We start from the raw sequence: 18,132 nt of genomic DNA, 5'->3' as shown, positions 1-18,132 counted from the left end.
TCCCGTCCTGCCCTGCGCTTCTGGCGGAAGCTTGCTAGGTAGGGGCTTGTGTGGATCTTTTCTTGTACCTTCTGCGTCACCGAGACTTGTGCGGGCTTCCCTTAGCCCCCTGAGCTCACCCTCTGAGTCTCACGGCTTGTGAGCACTTGTCTCAGTTCCTGAGGCCCGCCCTCTGTGTCACAGGGCTTGTGTGCACTTTTTTTTTTTGGCTCTCCGGGGGCTTGTGTGCACTTGTATCAGCTTCCTGGGTGCGGCACTCTGCATCGCGGGACTTGGTGTGGACTTGTTTCGGCTCCCAGGGCTGGCTTCTGCATTGTGGGACTAGTGTGGACTTGTTTCAGCTCCCCGTGCCTCCCTTTGCATGGTCGCCAGGTTTATATGCACTTGTTTTGTCTTACCACCTGCCCTCTGGGGGTTATGTGTTCTCTGGGCTGTGCCAGGAGGTTTGTGTACGCTGCCCAAGTTTGTATGCCTCCCCTCAATCAACACCCCAGCCCTGCCCTTTGAACCATGGGGGTTTTGTGCACCAGCTGTGTTTGTATGCCACGCCACACTCGGCTCGGTTTCACATCTTATGTTCAAATGTTTAATCCATTTTGAGTTAATTTTTGTGTATGGTTTAAGTTAGTGATCCACTATCATTCTTTTACATGGGACTGTCCAATTTTTCCAGTACCATTTATTCAACAGATTGTTCTTTCCTCATTGTATATTTCTGGCTTCTTCATCATGAATTAATAGGTCATATATATATATATATATATTTTATATATATATATGTGAACTATATATATATATATATATAGCTTTATTTCCAGGACTATTCTGTTTCATTTATCTATGTATCTGTTTCCACACCAGCACCATATAATTTTAATTACTAGTCTTTGTAATATAGTTTGAAACAGGTAACATGATACCTTCACCTGTTTTTTTTTTTTTCTTTCTGAAGGTTGCTTTGGTTATTCAGGGTCTTCTGCAGTGCCATAAAAAATTTAGAATTCTTTGTTCTATTTTTGTGAAAACTAAATATGAATTTTGATAGGGATTGCATTGAATTTTTTTATATTGCTTTGTGTAGTATGGACAGTTTAGCAGTTAATTCTTCCAACGCTTGAGCATGGAATATCTTTCTATTTATTTATATCGTCTTCAATTTCTTTCATTAATGTCCTGTAGTTTTTTTATATCAGGTCTTTTACAAACCCACAGCAAACATTATCCTCAATGGTGAAAAATTGAAAGCATTTCCACTAAAGTCAGGAACAAGACAAGCGTGCCCACTCTCACCACTACTATTCAACATAGTTTTGGAAGTTTTGGCCACAGCAATCAGAGCAGAAAAAGAAATAAAAGGAATCCTAATTGGAAAAGAAGAAGTAAAACTCTCACTGTTTGCAGATGGCATGATCCTCTAACATAGAAAACCCTAAAGACTCTACCAGAAAATTACTAGAGCTAATCAATGAATATAGTAAAATTGCAGGATATAAAATTAACACACAGAAAGCCCTTGCATTTCCATACACCAACAATGAGAAAACAGAAAGAGAAATTAAGGAAACAATTCCATTCACCATTGCAACGAAAAGAATAAAATACTTAGGAATATCTCTACCTAAAGAAACAAAAGACCTATATATAGAAAACTATAAAACACTGATGTAAGAAATCAAAGAGGACACAAATAGATGGAGAAATATACCATGTTCATGGATTGGAAGAATCAATATAGTGAAAATGAGTATACTACCCAAAGCAATCTATAGATTCAATGCAATCCCTATCAAGCTACCAACAGTATTTTTCACAGAGCTAGAACAAATAATTTCACAATTTGTATGGAAATACAAAAAACCTCGAATAGACAAAGCAATCTTGAGAAAGAAGAATGGAACTGGAGGAATCAACATGCCTGACTTCAGGCTCTACTACAAAGCTACAGTCATCAAGACAGAATGGTACTGACACAAAGACAGAAATATAGATCAATGGAACAAAATAGAAAGCCCAGAGATAAATCCACGCACATATGGACACCTTATCTTTGACAAAGGAGGCAAGAATATACAATGGAGAAAAGACAATCTCTTTAACAAGTGGTGCTGGGAAAACTGGTCAACCACTTGTAAAAGAATTAAACTAGAACACTTTCTAACACCATACACAAAAATAGACTCAAAATGGATTAAAGATCTAAACATAAGACCAGAAAGTATAAAACTCCTAGAGGAAAACATAGGCAAAACACTCTCTGACGTAAATCACAGCAGGATCCTCTATGACCCACCTCCCATAGTAATGGAAATAGAAGCAAAACTAAACAAATGGGACCTAATTACAATTAAAATCTTTTGCACAATGAAGGAAACTATAAGCAAAGTGAAAAGACAGCCTTCAGAATGGGAGAAAATAATAGCAAACGAAGCAAATGACAAAGAATTAATCTCAAAAATATACAAGAAACTCCTGCAGATCAATTCCGGAAAAATAAATAACCCAATCCAAAAATGAGCCAAAGAACTAAACAGACATTTCTCCAAAGAAGACATACAGATGGCTAACAAACACATGAAAAGATGCTCAACGTCACTCATTATCAGATAAATGTAAATCAAAACCACAATTAGGTTACCATCTCACACTGGTGAGAATGGCTGCTATCCAAAAGCCTACAAACAATAAATGCTGGAGAGAGTGCAGAGGAAAGGTTACACTGTTGGTGGGAATGCAAACTAGTATAGCCACTATGGAGAACAGTGTGGAGATTCCTTAAAAAACTGGAAATAGAACTGCCTTATGATCCAGCAATCCCACTGCTGGGCATACACACTGAGGAAACCAGAATTGGAAGAGACACGTGTACCCCAATGTTCACCGCAGCTCTGTTTACAATAGCCAGGACATGGAAGCAACCTAGATGCCCATAAGCAGATGAATGGATAAGAAAGCTGTGGTACATATACACAATGGAATATTACTCAGCCATTAAAATGAATACATTTGAATCAGTTCTAATGAGGTGGATGAAACTGGAGCCTATTATACAGAGTGAAGTAAGTCAGAAAGAAAAACACCAATACAGTATACTAATGCATATATATGGAATTTAGAAAGATGGTAACAACATCTCTATATGTGAGACAGCAAAAGAGACACAGATGTAGAGAACAGTCTTTGAGACTCTGTGGGAGAAGGCGAGGGTGGGATGATCTGAGAGAATAGCATGGAGACGTATATTATCATATGTGAAACAGATCGCCAGTCCAGGTTCAATGCATGAGACAGGGTGCTCAGGGCTGGTGCACTGGGATGACCCAGAGGGATGGGATGGGGAGGGAGGTGGGAGGTGGGGTTCAGGATGGGGAACACATATAAACCCATGGCTGATTCATCTCTATGTGTGGCCAAAACCATTACAGTATTGTAAAGTAATTAACCTCCAATTAAAATAAATAAAGAATTTTAAAAAGAAAAAATAATATACAGGTCTTTTGCTTCCTTGGTTAAATTTATTCTTGGTATTTCTGATGTGATTACAAATGGGATTGTTTTCCTAATTTCTCTTTCTGATAGTTTATTGTTAGTGTAAGGAAACAAAACAGATCTTTGAATACTGCACCTTTGTTGAATTCATTTATTAGTTATAATGGTTTTTTGATAGTCTTTAAGGTTTTTTATATATAGTATCATGTCATCTGCAAACAGTGACAGTGTTACTTTTTCCTTTCCAGTTTGAATTTCTCTTATTTATCTTCTCTGACTACTATGCCTAGGACTTCCAATACTGTATTGAATAAAAGTGGGCATCCTTGTTTTGTTCTTCATCTTAGAAAAAAGCCTTCAACTTCTATCTATTAGCTTGTTAGCTGGGGTTTGTCACGTATGGCTTTTGGTTTTGTTATGTTGAGGTGAAAGTGAAAGAGAGTATTAGTAAATCAGTCATGTCCAACTCTTTTTTACCCCATGGACTGTAGCCTGCCATGACCCCTGTCCATGGAATTCTCTTGGCAAGAAAACTGGAGTGGTGAGCCATTTCCTTCTACAGGGGATTTTTCCCAGATCAGGGGCCAAACCCAGGTTTCCTGCATTGCAGGTGGATTCTTTACCATCTGAGCAACCAGGGAAAACTGTTATTTTGAGATATGTTCTCTCTATTCCCACATTTTGAGTTTTTTTTTTTTTTTTTTTTTCATCAGTCAGTTAAGCTCAGTTGCTCAGTCGTATCTGACTCTTTGTGAGCCCATAAACCGCAGCACGCCAGGCCTCCCTGTCCATCACCAACTCCTGGAATTTACCCAAACCCATGTCCATCAAGTCGGTGATGCCATTCAACCATCTCATCCTCTGTTGTCCCGTTCTCCTCCTGCCCTCAATCTTTCCCAGCAACAGGATCTTTTCCAATGAGTCAACTCTTTGCAGCATGTGGCCAAAGTATTGAGTTTCAGCTTCAGCATCAGTCCTTCCAATGAACACCCAGGACTGATCTCCTTTAGGATGGACTGGTTGGATCTCTTGCAGTGCAAGGGACTCTCAAGAGTCTTCTCCAACAACACAGTTCAAAAGCATCAATTCTTCAGCGCTCAGCTTTCTTCAAAGTCCAACATCCATACATGACCACTGGAAAAACCATAGCCTTGACTAGACGGACCTTTGTTGACAAAGTAATGTCTCTGCTTTTTAATATGCTGTCTAGGTTGGTCATAACTTTCCTTCGAAGGAGTAAGTGTCTTTTAATTTCATGGCTGCAATCACCATCTGCAGTGATTTTGGAGCCCCCAAAAATAAAGTCAGCCACTGTTTCCACTGTTTCCCCATCTATTTGCCATGAAGTGATGGGACCGGATTCATGATCTTAGTTTTCTGAATGTTGAGTTTTAAACCAACTTTTTATCATAAAAGATGTTAAATATTGTCAAGAGCTTTTTCTGCATCAGTTGAAATGATCGTTTGAATTTTATCCTTTGTCTTGTTGATATGGTGTATAATGTTGATAGACTTGTGAATTTTGAACCATCCTTGCATTCGTTGAATAAATTCCACTTGATCATGGTATATGATCATTTTACTATATTGTTGAATTTGGCCTATAATTTGCTATTTTTTAAGGTCTCTTTCTGGTTTTGGTATGACGGTAATGTTTGCCTTGTAGAATGAATTTGGAAGTGTTCCAAATTAACTTACTTTAAATGTTTTGCCAGAATTTATTTGCGAAGCTCTCTGTTCCTGGACTTTTTTATTTCTTGGAATTTTTGATAACTGATTAAGTTTCATTACTGGTAATCAGTCTGTTCAGACATTCAATTTTTTTCCTGATTCAGACTTTGGAGACCATATCTTTTGGAGAATGTATCCATTTCTTCTAGGTTGTCCGATTTCTTGCCTTATAAATATCCATCAGTTCAGTTCAGTTGCTCAGTTGTGTCCGACTCTTTGCGACCCCATGAATCACAGCACACCAGGCCTCGCTGTCCATCACCAACTCCCAGAGTTCACTTAAATTCATGTCCATCGACTCGGTGATGCCATCCAGCCAGCTCATCCTCTGTCATCCCTTTCTGCTCCTGCCCCCAATCCCTCCCAGCATCAGGGTCTTTTCCAATGAGTCAACTCTTTGCATGAGGTGGCCAAAGTATTGGAGTTTCAGCTTCAGCATCAGTCCTTCCAATGAACACCCAGGACTGGTCTCCTTTAGGATGGACTGGTTGGATCTCCTTGCAGTCCAAGGGACTCTCAAGAGTCTTCTCCAACACCACAGTTCAAAAGCATCAATTCTTCAGCACTCAGCTTTCTTCACAGTCCAATCCTCACATCCATACATGACCACTGGAAAAACCATAGCCTTGACTAGACGGACCTTTGTTGGCAAAGTAATATCTCTGCTTTTCAATATGTTATCTAGGTTGTTCATACTTTCCTTCCAAGGAGTAAGTATCATTTAAATTCATGGCTGCAATCACCATTTGCAGTGATTTTGGAGCCCAGAAAAATAAAGTCTGATACTGTTTCCACTGTTTCCCCATCTATTTCCCATGAAGTGGTGGGACCACATGCCATGATCTTCGTTTTCTGAATGTTGAGCTTTAAGCCAACTTTTTCACTCTCCTCTTTCACGTTCATCAAGAGACTTTTTAGTTCCTCTTCACTTTCTGCTATAAGGCTGGTGGCATCTGCATATCTGAGGTTATTGATATTTCTCCCAGCAATCTTGATTCCAGCTTGTGCTTCTTCCAGCCCAGCGTTTCTCATGATGTACTCTGCATAGAAGTTAAATAAGCAGGGTGACAATATACGGCCTTGACGTACTCCTTTTCCTATTTGGAACCAGTCTGTTGTTCCATGTCCAGTTCTAACTGTTGCTTCCTGACCTGCATATAGGTTTCTTAAGAGGCAGGTCAGGTGGTCTGGTATTCCCATCTCTTTCAGAATTTTCCACAGTTTGTTGTGATCCACACAGTCAAAGGCTTTGGCATAGTCAATAAAGCAGAAATAGATGCTTTTCTGGAACTCTCTTGCTTTCTCGATGATCCAGCAAATGTTGGCAATTTGATCTCTGGTTCCTCTGCCTTTTCTAAATCCAGCTTGAACATCTGGAAGTTCACAGTTCACATATCGCTGAAGCTTGGCTTGGAGAATTTTAAGCATTACTTTACTAGTGTGTGAGATGAGTGCAATTGTGTGGTAGTTTGAGCATTCTTTGGCATTGCCTTTCTTTGGGATTGGAATGAAAACTGACCTTTTCCTGTCCTGTGGCCACTGCTGAGTTTTCCAAATTTGCTGGCATATTGAGTGAAGCACTTTCACAGTATCATCTTTCAGGATTTGAAATAGCTCAACTGGAATTCCATCACATCCACTAGCTTTGTTCGTAGTGATGCTTTCTAAGGCCCAGTCGACTTCCCATTCCAGGATGTCTGGCTCTAGGTCAGTGATCACACCATCGTGATTATCTGGGTGGTGAAGATCTTTTTTGTACAGTTCTTCTGTGTATTCTTGCCACTTCTTCTTTATATCTTCTGCTTCTTTTAGGTCCGTACCATTTCTGTCCTTTATCGAGCCCATCTTTGCATGAAATATTCCCTTGGTATCTCTCATTTTCTTGAAGAGATCTCTAGTCTTTCCCATTCTGTTGTTTTCCTCTATTTCTTTGCATTGATCGCTGAGGAAGGCTTTCTTATCTCCCCTTGCTCTTCTTTGCAACTCTAGTAGTCACTTATAATCTTTGTATTTCTCTGGTATCAATAATAACATCTCTTCCATTTCTGATTTTATTTGGGCTCTTTTTTTCTTGGTAAGTCTAGAGAATGTTTTGCCAGTTGTTTTAGTTTTTCAAAAATTAACTCAGTTTTATTGATTTTTTTCTATTGTATTTTTAGTGTCTATTTCATTAATTTCTTTGCTAATCTTTGTAATTTTTTTCCTTTTACTAATTTTGTATTTCATTTGTTCTTTTTCTAGTTATTTGAGACATAAAGTTAGGTTGTTTATTTGAGACTTTTCCAGTTTCTTGAGGTAGGCATTTATCACTGTGAACTTCCCTCTTAGAACTGCTTTTGTTGCATCCCGTAAAATTCAGTATGGTATGTTTCCATTTCTATTTGTATCAAGATGTTTTTTCATTTCTCTTTTGATTTTTTTCATTGACCCATTGGTTACTGGTTACTCAGTAGAATCTTGTTTAATTTCCACATGTCTGTGAATTTTCCAGTTTTCTTTGTGCCATTAATTTTTCATCTCATACTATTGTGATTGGAAAACTTGCTTGGTATGATTTCAGTCCTCTTAAATTTTTTAAGACATATTTTCTGACCTAACATATGATCTGTCTTGTGCTCTTGAGAAGAATGTGTATTCTGTTGCTTTTAGATGAAATACTTTGTAAATATTTATTAATACCTGGTCTAACTGTGAAGAAAGCTGAGCACCGAAGAACTGATGCTTTTGAACTGTGTTGTTGGAGAAGACTCTTGAGAGTCCCTTGGACTGCAAGGAGATCCAACCAGTCCATTCTGAAGGAGATCAGCCCTGGGTGTTCTTTGGAAGGAATGATGTTAAAGCTGAAACTCCAATACTTTGGCCACCTGCTGCGAAGAGTTGACTCATTGGAAAAGACTCTGATGCTGGGAGGGATTGGGAGCAGGAGGAGAAGGGGACGACAGAGGATGAGATGGCTGGATGGCATCACCGACTCGATGGACGTGAGTTTGAGTGAACTCCGGCAGTTGGTGATGGACAGGGAGGCCTGCGCGTGCTGTGATTCATGGGGTCGCAAAGAGTCGGGCACGACTGACTGACTGAACTGAACTGAACTGAACATGTTGTTTAAGGTCAATGTTTTCTTTTTAATCATCTGTCTGGATGATCTATCCATTGGTGTAAGTGGACTGTTTTAAGTCCCCTACTGTTATTGTATGACTGTCAGTTTCTCCTGTTACATCTTTTAATATATGCTTTATTTATGTGATTAGGTACCACTATGTTGAATGCATAATTATTTGCAAATTTTATATCCTCCTGCTGGATCACTGCCTTTATCATTATGCAATGCTCTTCTTTGTCTTTTATTACAGTCTTTGTTTTAAAGTCTGTTTTAACTGATTTAAGCGCCATTACTCCAGCTTTCTTTTGGTTTCCAATTGCATGGAATATCTTTTTTCCATCCATTCCCTTTTAGTCTACCTGTTTGCTTATATCTGAAGTGTGCCTCTTGTAGACAGCATATCAGTAAGTGGGTCTTGTCTTTTTATTCACTCATCCTCTTTATGTCTTTTAATTGGAGAATTTAGTCCATTTACATTCAGAGTAATTATTGATAGATCTGTGCTTATTGCCATTTTTTTTATTGTTTTCTAACTGTTGTAGTTTCTCTCTGTTACCTTCTTCTTCTCTTACTTCTCCTTTGTAGTTTGATGACTGTTTTTAGTGATATGCTTATATTCCTTTCTTTCCTGTGTGTGTGTGTGTGTATGTGTATGCATGCATTTACTATAGGTTTTTGCTTTGTGGTTACCATAAAGCTTACATACAACAACTTATATCTGTAACAGTCGATTTTAAGTTGATACCAACTGAAATGTGTTCCCATTCTAAAGCTCCACATTTTTAGTGTTCCTCCACCTCCATATTTTATGTTTTAAAAGTCACATTTTATATCTTTCTATCTTGTATGTCTCTTAACTAATTATTGTAATCATGGTTTTACCACTTCTGTCTTTTATAGTTCATAAGCTTTATAAGTACTTAATTTACCCTCTTTCCTGTATATATTTTTCAGTGAGATTTGCTCTTTAATATATGTTCTTGTTACTAATTATCACCCTTTATTTCTACTTAAAAAGTCCCTTTTAACATTTCTTATAAGGCTAGTTTAGTGGTGATTACTCAGCTGGAATTCCATCCATTTGAAATAACTCAGCTGGCTTGAAACACAGTCTTCAAAAAATGAAGATAATGGCATCCAGTCCCATTATTTTATGGCAATTAAATGGGGAAACAATGGAAACAGTGATGGACTTTATTTTCTTGGGCTCCAAAATCACTGCAGATGGTGACTGCAACCATGAAATTCAAAGACGCTTGCTCCTTGGAAGAAAAGCTACGATACACCTAGACAGCATATTAAAAAACAGAGCATTACCGACAAAGGTCTGTATAGTCAGAGCTGTGGTTTGTCAGTAGTCATGTGTTGACGTGAGAGTTGGACCGTAAAGAAGGCTGAGCACCAAAGAATTAATGCTTTTGAAATGTGGTGTTGGAGAAGACTCTTGAGAGTCCCTTGGACTGCAAGGAGATACAACCAGTCCATTCTAAAGGAGATCAGCCCTGGGTGTTCTTTGGAAGGAATGATGCTAAAGCTGAAACTCCAATACTTTGCCCACCTGCTGCGAAGAGTTGACTCATTGGAAAAGACTCTGATGCTGGGAGGGATTAGGGGCAGGAGGAGAACAGGACGACAGAGGATGAGATGGTTAGATGGTATCACCGACTTGATTGGCATGAGTTTGAATAAGCTCTGGGAGTTGGAGGTGGACAGGGAAGCCTGACGTGCCACAGTCCATGGGATCACAAAGAGTCAGACATGAATGAGCAACTGAACTGAGTGGTGATGAATTTATTTAGCTTTGGTTCACTGGAAAATTCTCTCTCCTTAAATTCTGAATAGTAACTTTATCACGTATAGTTTTCTTGGTTGGAATTTTTTTCTTTCAGTGCTTTGAATATATCAATATTATGCTACCCCTCTGAATCACAATGTTCATGCTAAAAAATCTACGAATAGTCTTATGAGGGGTCCCTTGTACCTAGCAAGTTGTTTTTCTCCTACTTCTTTTAATATTTTCTCCTTGTCTTTGATTTTTGATATTTCAATTATGTGTCTTTGTGTAGGTCCCTTTGGTTCACTTGACTGGCCAGTTCTAGATGCTAATAATATAGGAAGATACTGAACTCACCTCCTCCCATGGGGTTACTGAAGCTACAACTACATATGGGACAATTTCCTCTTTAAAAACTTAAAAACAAACAAAAAAAACACCTATCCTCTTTAAAAACCTAACGGCTGAATGACAACTCTGCATCAGGCAGATTAAAAGAAAATCTTATCAAAATGGGTTGGAGAGGCTGGGGCACAACCTTGCCATCAACCTTACCCCCACTGAGCAACCTACAACTAAAGAGAACTCAAACCCAGAGCTTCTCCCTGAGCAGTAAAGGGTTCAACCACAAATTTAGTTCCCCATTTTTAAAGACATGCACTTGAGAGATGACCCCCCACATTGAAAGAGTCTCTAAATGAGGAAAGAAAAGGTGCCTTGAACACCATTTATTTCCAAAAAGGATTTGTAGTGGATTACAGTTTAAAAAAAAAAATAAATGAGAGCAAAACCATTCATATAGAAGAAAATGTTCAAATTAAATAGTAAGAGAAACAGAAAGAGAAGGAACACAGAAAATGAAATGAAATAACTGAGTGGAGAGCTACAGCCAGAACCAAAAGAGAGGAGGAATCCCTAGAGCTGGGGGAAACTGTTGTATCACCACAAAAGCTCTTCCATTGTTTCTACCTCACTCATACTTTATGAGACCTTGCACTAATAATTGTTCCCACTGTCTGGACATCCTTCAGGGGGCCAACAACTCCTTTTCCCCCCTAAAGCAATGATATAACTCCTATATCCTACTGTGTATGTTTATTCTAGACTTGCTATTCAGTTCACTTCAGTTCAGTCGCTCAGTTGTGTCCAACTCTTTGGGACCCCATGAGCCGCAGCACGCAAGGCCTCCCTGTCCATCACCAGCTCCCAGAGTCCACCCAAACCCATGTCCATTGAGTCAGTGACACCATCTAATCATCTCATCCTCTGTCATCCCCTTCTGCTCCTGCCTTCAATCTTTCCCAGCATCAGGGCCTTTTCTAATGAGTAAGCTCTTCACATAAGGTGGCCAAAGTATTGGAGTTTCAGCTTCAACATCAGTCCTTCCAATGAACACCCAGGACTGATCTCCTTTAGGATGGACTGGTTGGATCTCCTTGCAGCCCAAGGGACTCTCAAGAGTCTTCTCCAACAACACAGTTCAAAAGCATCAATTCTTTGGCACTAAGCTTTCTTTATAGTCCAACTCTCACATCCATACATGACCACTGGGAAAACCATAGCCTTGACTAGATGCACCTTTGTTGAGAAAGTAATGTCTCTGCTTTTTAATATGCTGTCTAGGTTGGTCATAACTTTCCTTCCAAGGAGTAAACGTCTTTCAATTTCATGGCTGCAATCATCATCTGCAGTGATTTTGGAGCCCCCCAAAAATAGTCAGCCACCGTTTCCACTGTTTCCGTGTCTATTTGCCATGGAGGAATGGGACTGGATGCCATGATATTAGTTTTCTAAATGTTGAGCTTTAAGCCAACTTTTCACTCTTCTCTTTGACTTTCATCAAGAGGCTCTTTAGTTCTTCTTCACTTTCTGCCCTAAGGCTGGTGTCATCTGCATCTCTGAGGTTATTGATATTGCTCCCAGCAATCTTGATTCCAGCCTGTGCTTCCTCCAGCCCAGCCTGTCTCATGATGTACTCTGCATATAAGGTAAATAAGCAGGGTGACAATATACAGCCTTGATGTACTCCTTTTCCTATTTGGAACCAGTCTGTTGTTCCACATCCAGTTCTAACTGTTGCTTCCTGGATACAGGTTTCTGAAGAGGCAGATCAGGTGCTCTGCTATTCCCATCTCTTTCAGAATTCTCCACAGTTTATTGTGATCCACAAGTCAAAGGCTTTGGCATAGTCAAGAAAGCAGAAATAGATGTTTTTCTGGAATTCTCTTGCTTTTTCGATGATCCAGTGGATGTTGGCAATTTGATCTCTGGTTCCTCTGCTTTTCTAAAACTAGCTTGAACATCTGGAAGTTCATGGTTCATGTATTGCTGAAGCCTGGCTTGGAGAATTTTGAGCATTACTTTACTAGCGTGTGAGATGAGTGCAATTGTGCGGTAGTTTGAGCATTCTTTGGCATTGCCTTTCTTTGGGATTGGAATGAAAATTGACCTTTTCCAGTCCTGCAGCCACTGCTGAGTTTTCCAAATTTGTTGGCATATTGAGTGCAGCACTTTCACAGCATCATCTTTCAGGATTTGAAATAGCTCGACTGGAATTCCATTACCTCCACTAGCTTTGTTCGTAGTGATGCTTCCTAAGGCCCACTTGACTTCACATTCCAGGATGTCTGGCTTTAGTTTGTGATCACACCATGATGATTATCTTGGTCGTGAAACTCTTTTTTTGTGTGTAGTTTTTCTGTGTATTCTTGCCACCTCTTCTTAATATCTTCTGCTTCTGTTAGGTCCCTACCATTTCTGTCCTTTATTGCGCCCATCTATGCATGAAATATTCCCTTGGTATCTCTAATTTTCTTGAAGAGATCTCTAGTCTTTCCCATTCTATTGTTTTCTTCTGTTTATTTGCACTGATCATTGAGGAAGGTTTTCTTATCTCTCCTTGCTATTCTTTGGAACTCTGCATTCAAATGGGTATATCTTTCCTGTCGCCTTTGCTTTTCACTTCTCTTCTTTTCACAGCTATTTGTAAGGCCTCCTCAGACAGCCATTTTGCTTTTTTTGCATTTCTTTTTCTTGGGATGGTCTTTATCCCTGTCTCCTGTACAATGTCAAGAACCTCTGTCCATAGTTCATCAGGCACTCTGTCTATCAAATCTAGTTCCTTAAATCTATTTCTCACTTCCACTGTATAATCATAAGGGATTTGATTTAGGTCATACTGAGAGAGTCATTTCCTAGGCAGGTTGATAAGGAGTCTAGGTGTCCCCAAGGAGAGAGGGGTCTGGAATTCTCAAGGAGGAAGAAAGGACAAACTTTTTTTCCTTCTCTACATTCCTTAGGATTATATAACAATAATGTATCCTGCCTGAGGACAGTCTCTGGATTAAGGACAGCCTCTGGATTAGATTTTCTGGCTAATTCTGTTATCCTAAAATGTACAGTATGGGAGTAGACCTGGTCTTTACAAGGATTGTATAACAATAATGTATCCTGCCTGAGGACAGTCTCTGGATTAAACCTTCTGGCTAATTCTGTTACCTTAAAATGTAAATTATGGGAGTAGGTCTGGTGAGGTCTTTACAACCTCCAGACATTCTTTGGATTCATTGGAGAGTATATAACTTCATTGCTAACACTAGCAAGTGGGTACTCTTTCTGCCCTCTTCTGATGCCTATGTCAGAAGCTTTCTCTATCTCCTTTATACTTTAATAAAACTTTATTACACAAAAGCACTGAGTGATCAAGGCTCGTCTCTGGCCCCAGATTGAATTCTTCTCCTCCGAGGGCCAAGAATCCTGGTGTTTTCATGTGATTCAACAACAACTTTTCATCTCTGGGGCTCATCCAGGATCCTTCAGGACAAGGTAAGGATGCTTGGAGCTCTAGTTCTTTGTTCTCTTAGCAAACACGTTTTCTGCTGTGCTTTACTAACTCTATGGTGTGCTTGTGTGAATGAATGACATGCCCTGCGTGAAGCTAGTAAGGAGCTCTGCTCTGCGGTTCCATGGTGATCTCATACGGCTTATGACAGAAACCTGTTGGGGGGGGGGGGGGGTGGTAATACTGACCTTCCAATGCCAAGAGGCACCCAACGTCTCCTTCAGGAACCGACCAGAAATGGGCAAAGCATGTGGACTGAACTCTCCTTTCTCGGTCAAACTTTTCGGTCTCTTTGACCATTTCATAACTCCTTGGGAATTAGAAGTACTAACCTAATCTGTCAGATCATAGACTTTCAAGGGACTTGTGATCTATATGGTTACTGTGTACTGTGGCTTAGGTCCCAAACTTGGATTGGTAGCCAAGAAAGCATCTAGCCTCGCTAGGAATCAAAAGTTAGGAAGCTAGATGGAGCTCTAGCTCCAAGAACATCTCTGAGGTTAAAGGTTATTCAGATTGGGACTGCAATGGGATTTTTCCTTTGGTAACGCTGGCTCTTAGTGGATCAGAGGAGGCTCTTATACTGGTGTGGTGATGCTTGGAAAGAACATCTCCGTTTTATGTTTGTGTAGGTCTTATTGTGGTCAGGAAATACTCAGGGTCGTGCACAGGCACTCAGGTGACAAATGTTTTCCTCAGCAGTCTTAGCTTGGGAGGCATTCCGGAAGGTTACTCTGATTGCACCCTGGGTGGCTTCAGAGGCAAGCAAGGTTAAGGGTAAAGAGCTGGATGTCAAGTAGGGATGCTATCAAGTCTACATCCCCACCCCATCTCAGTGGTTGAACCAGGAGGGACGAATAAACGGTGACTGCATCAGTAATGGACAGACTAAGTCCGACCAGGAAGGAAAAGCTTTTGGTGTAAAGTCTGTCTACACCCCCATCTAGAGCAGGGAGGGACGCCTCTGGTAGAAAAATGGCCCTGGTCGCTTTTTTTCTCTCTTACAGATGGGAGCTAACAATTCCAGCCTCACTCCTTTGAACTGTATCCTGAAAAACTGGGATAGATTTGATCCCCAGGGCTTAAAGAAGACACACCTGGTCTTCCTATGTGATACTGCATGGCCACAGTATCCATTGGAGGATGGCGAATGATGGCCAGTTGGAGGGTCTTTTAAGTATAATACTGTTCTACAATTAGACCGGTTCTGTAAGGAACAAAGGAAATGGGTAGAAGTAGCATATGTGTTGCCCTTTTTTCTCTCTGCAAAATATGCCAGACTTATGTTCTAAGGGTATAGATTTGGGCATGAAACCTTCAGCTCCCTCCTGTCCTCCTACTTTGCCCCCGTACCTGGGGCTCCAAGCTGAGCAAACTGAAAGCCAGAGAACCCACCTCAGAAGGGTTGCCTTGGTCTCAGTGGAAATCCAAACTGAGATTCAAACTGCCCACGTGGAGGTCTGTTGGGGGCCGGCGTCAGGCACTCCGCCCATGGCAAAGGTCATGAGGAAGGAGGCTCGACATACGCAAAGGCGGGATCGAGCCTCAGGAGTCCCCCTGGAAATCCTCGAGCATCTACCCCCATAACCAGAGCCTGCCTACTTTACTACTTTGTGCTCTCACCTACACCTCTGACTTTACGGGGGGCTGTCCCCCACCACCTCTTTCGGAGAAGGAGTTAACGTAGAGCTCCAGTTAATAAAAACTCCTGGGCGTGACAAGAGTGTTTTAACCTACAAACTCCTCTGAAGGTTCTCTAGCCTGCCTGACAAGCTTGTCCGGCCACATGTGATTGCTCACAGCCTCCCAACCGTGAGAGGCATGAGATGCTTTAAACCTTCTAAAAACAGGTTCCTTAGAAAAGTTAGAAAACCATTAGTATAGGTATAGTGGGCTGATTAGAAATTGTATTGATGAAGGGTTTTTCATTTGTTGAGCCAATGTTTGCTGCTAAGTCTCCACATCTCCTGCCCTTACATACATTAATGAATATATAGAAGAAATAAGTATTAACCTTTGATATTAATCATGTTGGATCTTAGGCTAAGTAAATTCTTTCCTTAATTAAAACCCACTACACCCTCACCCTATAGGAATGTAACTTTATTTGGGTGGTGTCTGTTTTAAGAATAATCACCCCTGGAGAAATAAGTGTCCTGGTTGACTGACTGCTGTCACGAGGAGAGGGTCATAAATTGTCAGCAGGCCCCCTGGCCAGAAGATGATGTAACACCCCTAAGACCTCTATATACATTTGTATGCAGCACCTGACTTTGATAAAAGTCAGGACTGCTGACCCCGCATGACTTTTGCATAACATCTCAGTGTATAAAAGTAGACCATGGAAAATAAAGAATTGGGATCAGTTTCTCGAAATACTGGTCTCCCCATGTCGCTCTCTCTCTCACTCTGGCTGAGTCTCCATCTGGAGCGCGGAACCTGCCATGCTTACTAATTATGCCTGGGCTTCTAAGATCTGACGGGGGAGGCCTCAGTGTCTCCTCTCCTTTGGGAGAACGGAAGGACGCCTGCGGCCTCCGTAAGTGGTGCAAACTTCTTGTCTTAAAGTTTTATTGGTCTCCCGTGTAAACCAAGCTACTCAGCCTCTTTTCTCCACTGAATTTACCTACTGAGCTATCCTCATTCTATTACTCTTTATATCTTTAATTAATATCTAATTGAAGCTATTGTATCCTGATCCTCGCCGAGGCCATCCCCGCTTCAAATACCCTGGATCAGCCGGGGCTGGACCCCGGCAGAGGTCCAAACAACTCCTGTCTCAGTATGACCTCAGACTAGTCTGGTTTCAGTAGAAACTCAGACCATCGAAGTAAGAGATGAGATGGAGGACAGGAGACAAAAAGAAGAAAAACAGGTTTCTCCAATCTATCCCTGGGATCATATGCGCAGAGCAGCCAGAGAGACTGAGGAACAACCACACAAGCTGTTGCCTTTTTATGAAACACCCACCGGGAGAAATAATCAGTCTGTGAGAGTTAATAAGCCTTTTTCTTATCAAGAAATACAAAGAATCAAGAAGGATCTGGGAGACTATTTAGAGGACCCAGAAAAATATATTAGAGCTTTTAAAGGTGTTACTCTGCTTTATGATCTCACTTGGAAGGATGTGATGTATATCTTGGGACAAACGTTGACTCCCAAGTCAAAGACTCGAGTTTTGGGAAAAGCGGTTGCTTATGGAAATGAATGGCTTGGTAATGAATCAGTAGGGAAGAGGGAGAATGAGATAGCGGCCCTCCCCACTTGGGAATCAGGCGGTCCCAACTATAGTACCAGACTGCGACTACAACACAGCTAAAGGAAGATGGGATCAGAGTCATTTTGTTAGATGTATTCTTTTTTTTTTTAATTTTATTTTTTAACTTTACAATATTGTATTGGTTTTGCCATATATCAAAATTAATCCACCACAGGTATACCTGTATTCCCCATCCTGAACCCTCCCCCCTCCTCCCTCCCCATACCATCCCTCTGGGTTGTCCCACCCAGAGGTGCACCAGCCCCAAGCATCCAGTATCGTGCATTGAACCTGGACTGGCGACTCGTTTCGTATATGATATTATCATGTTTCAATGCCATTCTCCCAAATCATCCCACCCTCTCCCTCTCCCACAGAGTCCATAAGACTGTTCTATACATCAGTGTCTCTTTTGCTGTCTCGTATACAGGGTTATTGTTACCATGTTTCTAAATTCCATATATATGCGTTAGCATACTGTATTAGTGTTTTTCTTTCTGGCTTACTTCACTCTGTATAATAGGCTCCAGTTTCATCCACCTCATTAGAACTGATTAAAATGTATTCTTTTTAATGGCTGAGTAATCTTGAAGGACTTAGGCAGGCGCGTTCTAAGCCTTTAAACTATGGCATATTGGCAGACAGAACAGGAGGAGAAAGAAGCTCCTGGTAAACTCCTAGACAGACTGAGAGAAGCCCTTCGCAGATTCACTGAGATTGATCCTGAAAGTGAGGAGCGAAAAATGATCTTAAAGGATAGATTTCTCACTCAGTCGGCTCCAGATATCCGCGGTAAGCTATTAAAATGGGCGTATGGACCAAATCAGTCTTTAGATACTCTGTTACAACTGGCTCAGACAGTCTATTATGGTAGGGAATATGAGGAAAAGAAAGAAAGGCAAAAAAAAAAGACAAAGGAAAAGGCAGAAGCCTTCGCC

The sequence above is a fragment of the Bubalus bubalis genome, chromosome 2, assembly GCF_019923935.1.
Source record: "Bubalus bubalis isolate 160015118507 breed Murrah chromosome 2, NDDB_SH_1, whole genome shotgun sequence".
Lineage (NCBI taxonomy): Eukaryota > Metazoa > Chordata > Mammalia > Artiodactyla > Bovidae > Bubalus > Bubalus bubalis.
The sequence above is the reverse complement of the archived record's forward strand: the minus strand, read 5'-3'. Positions refer to the sequence as shown.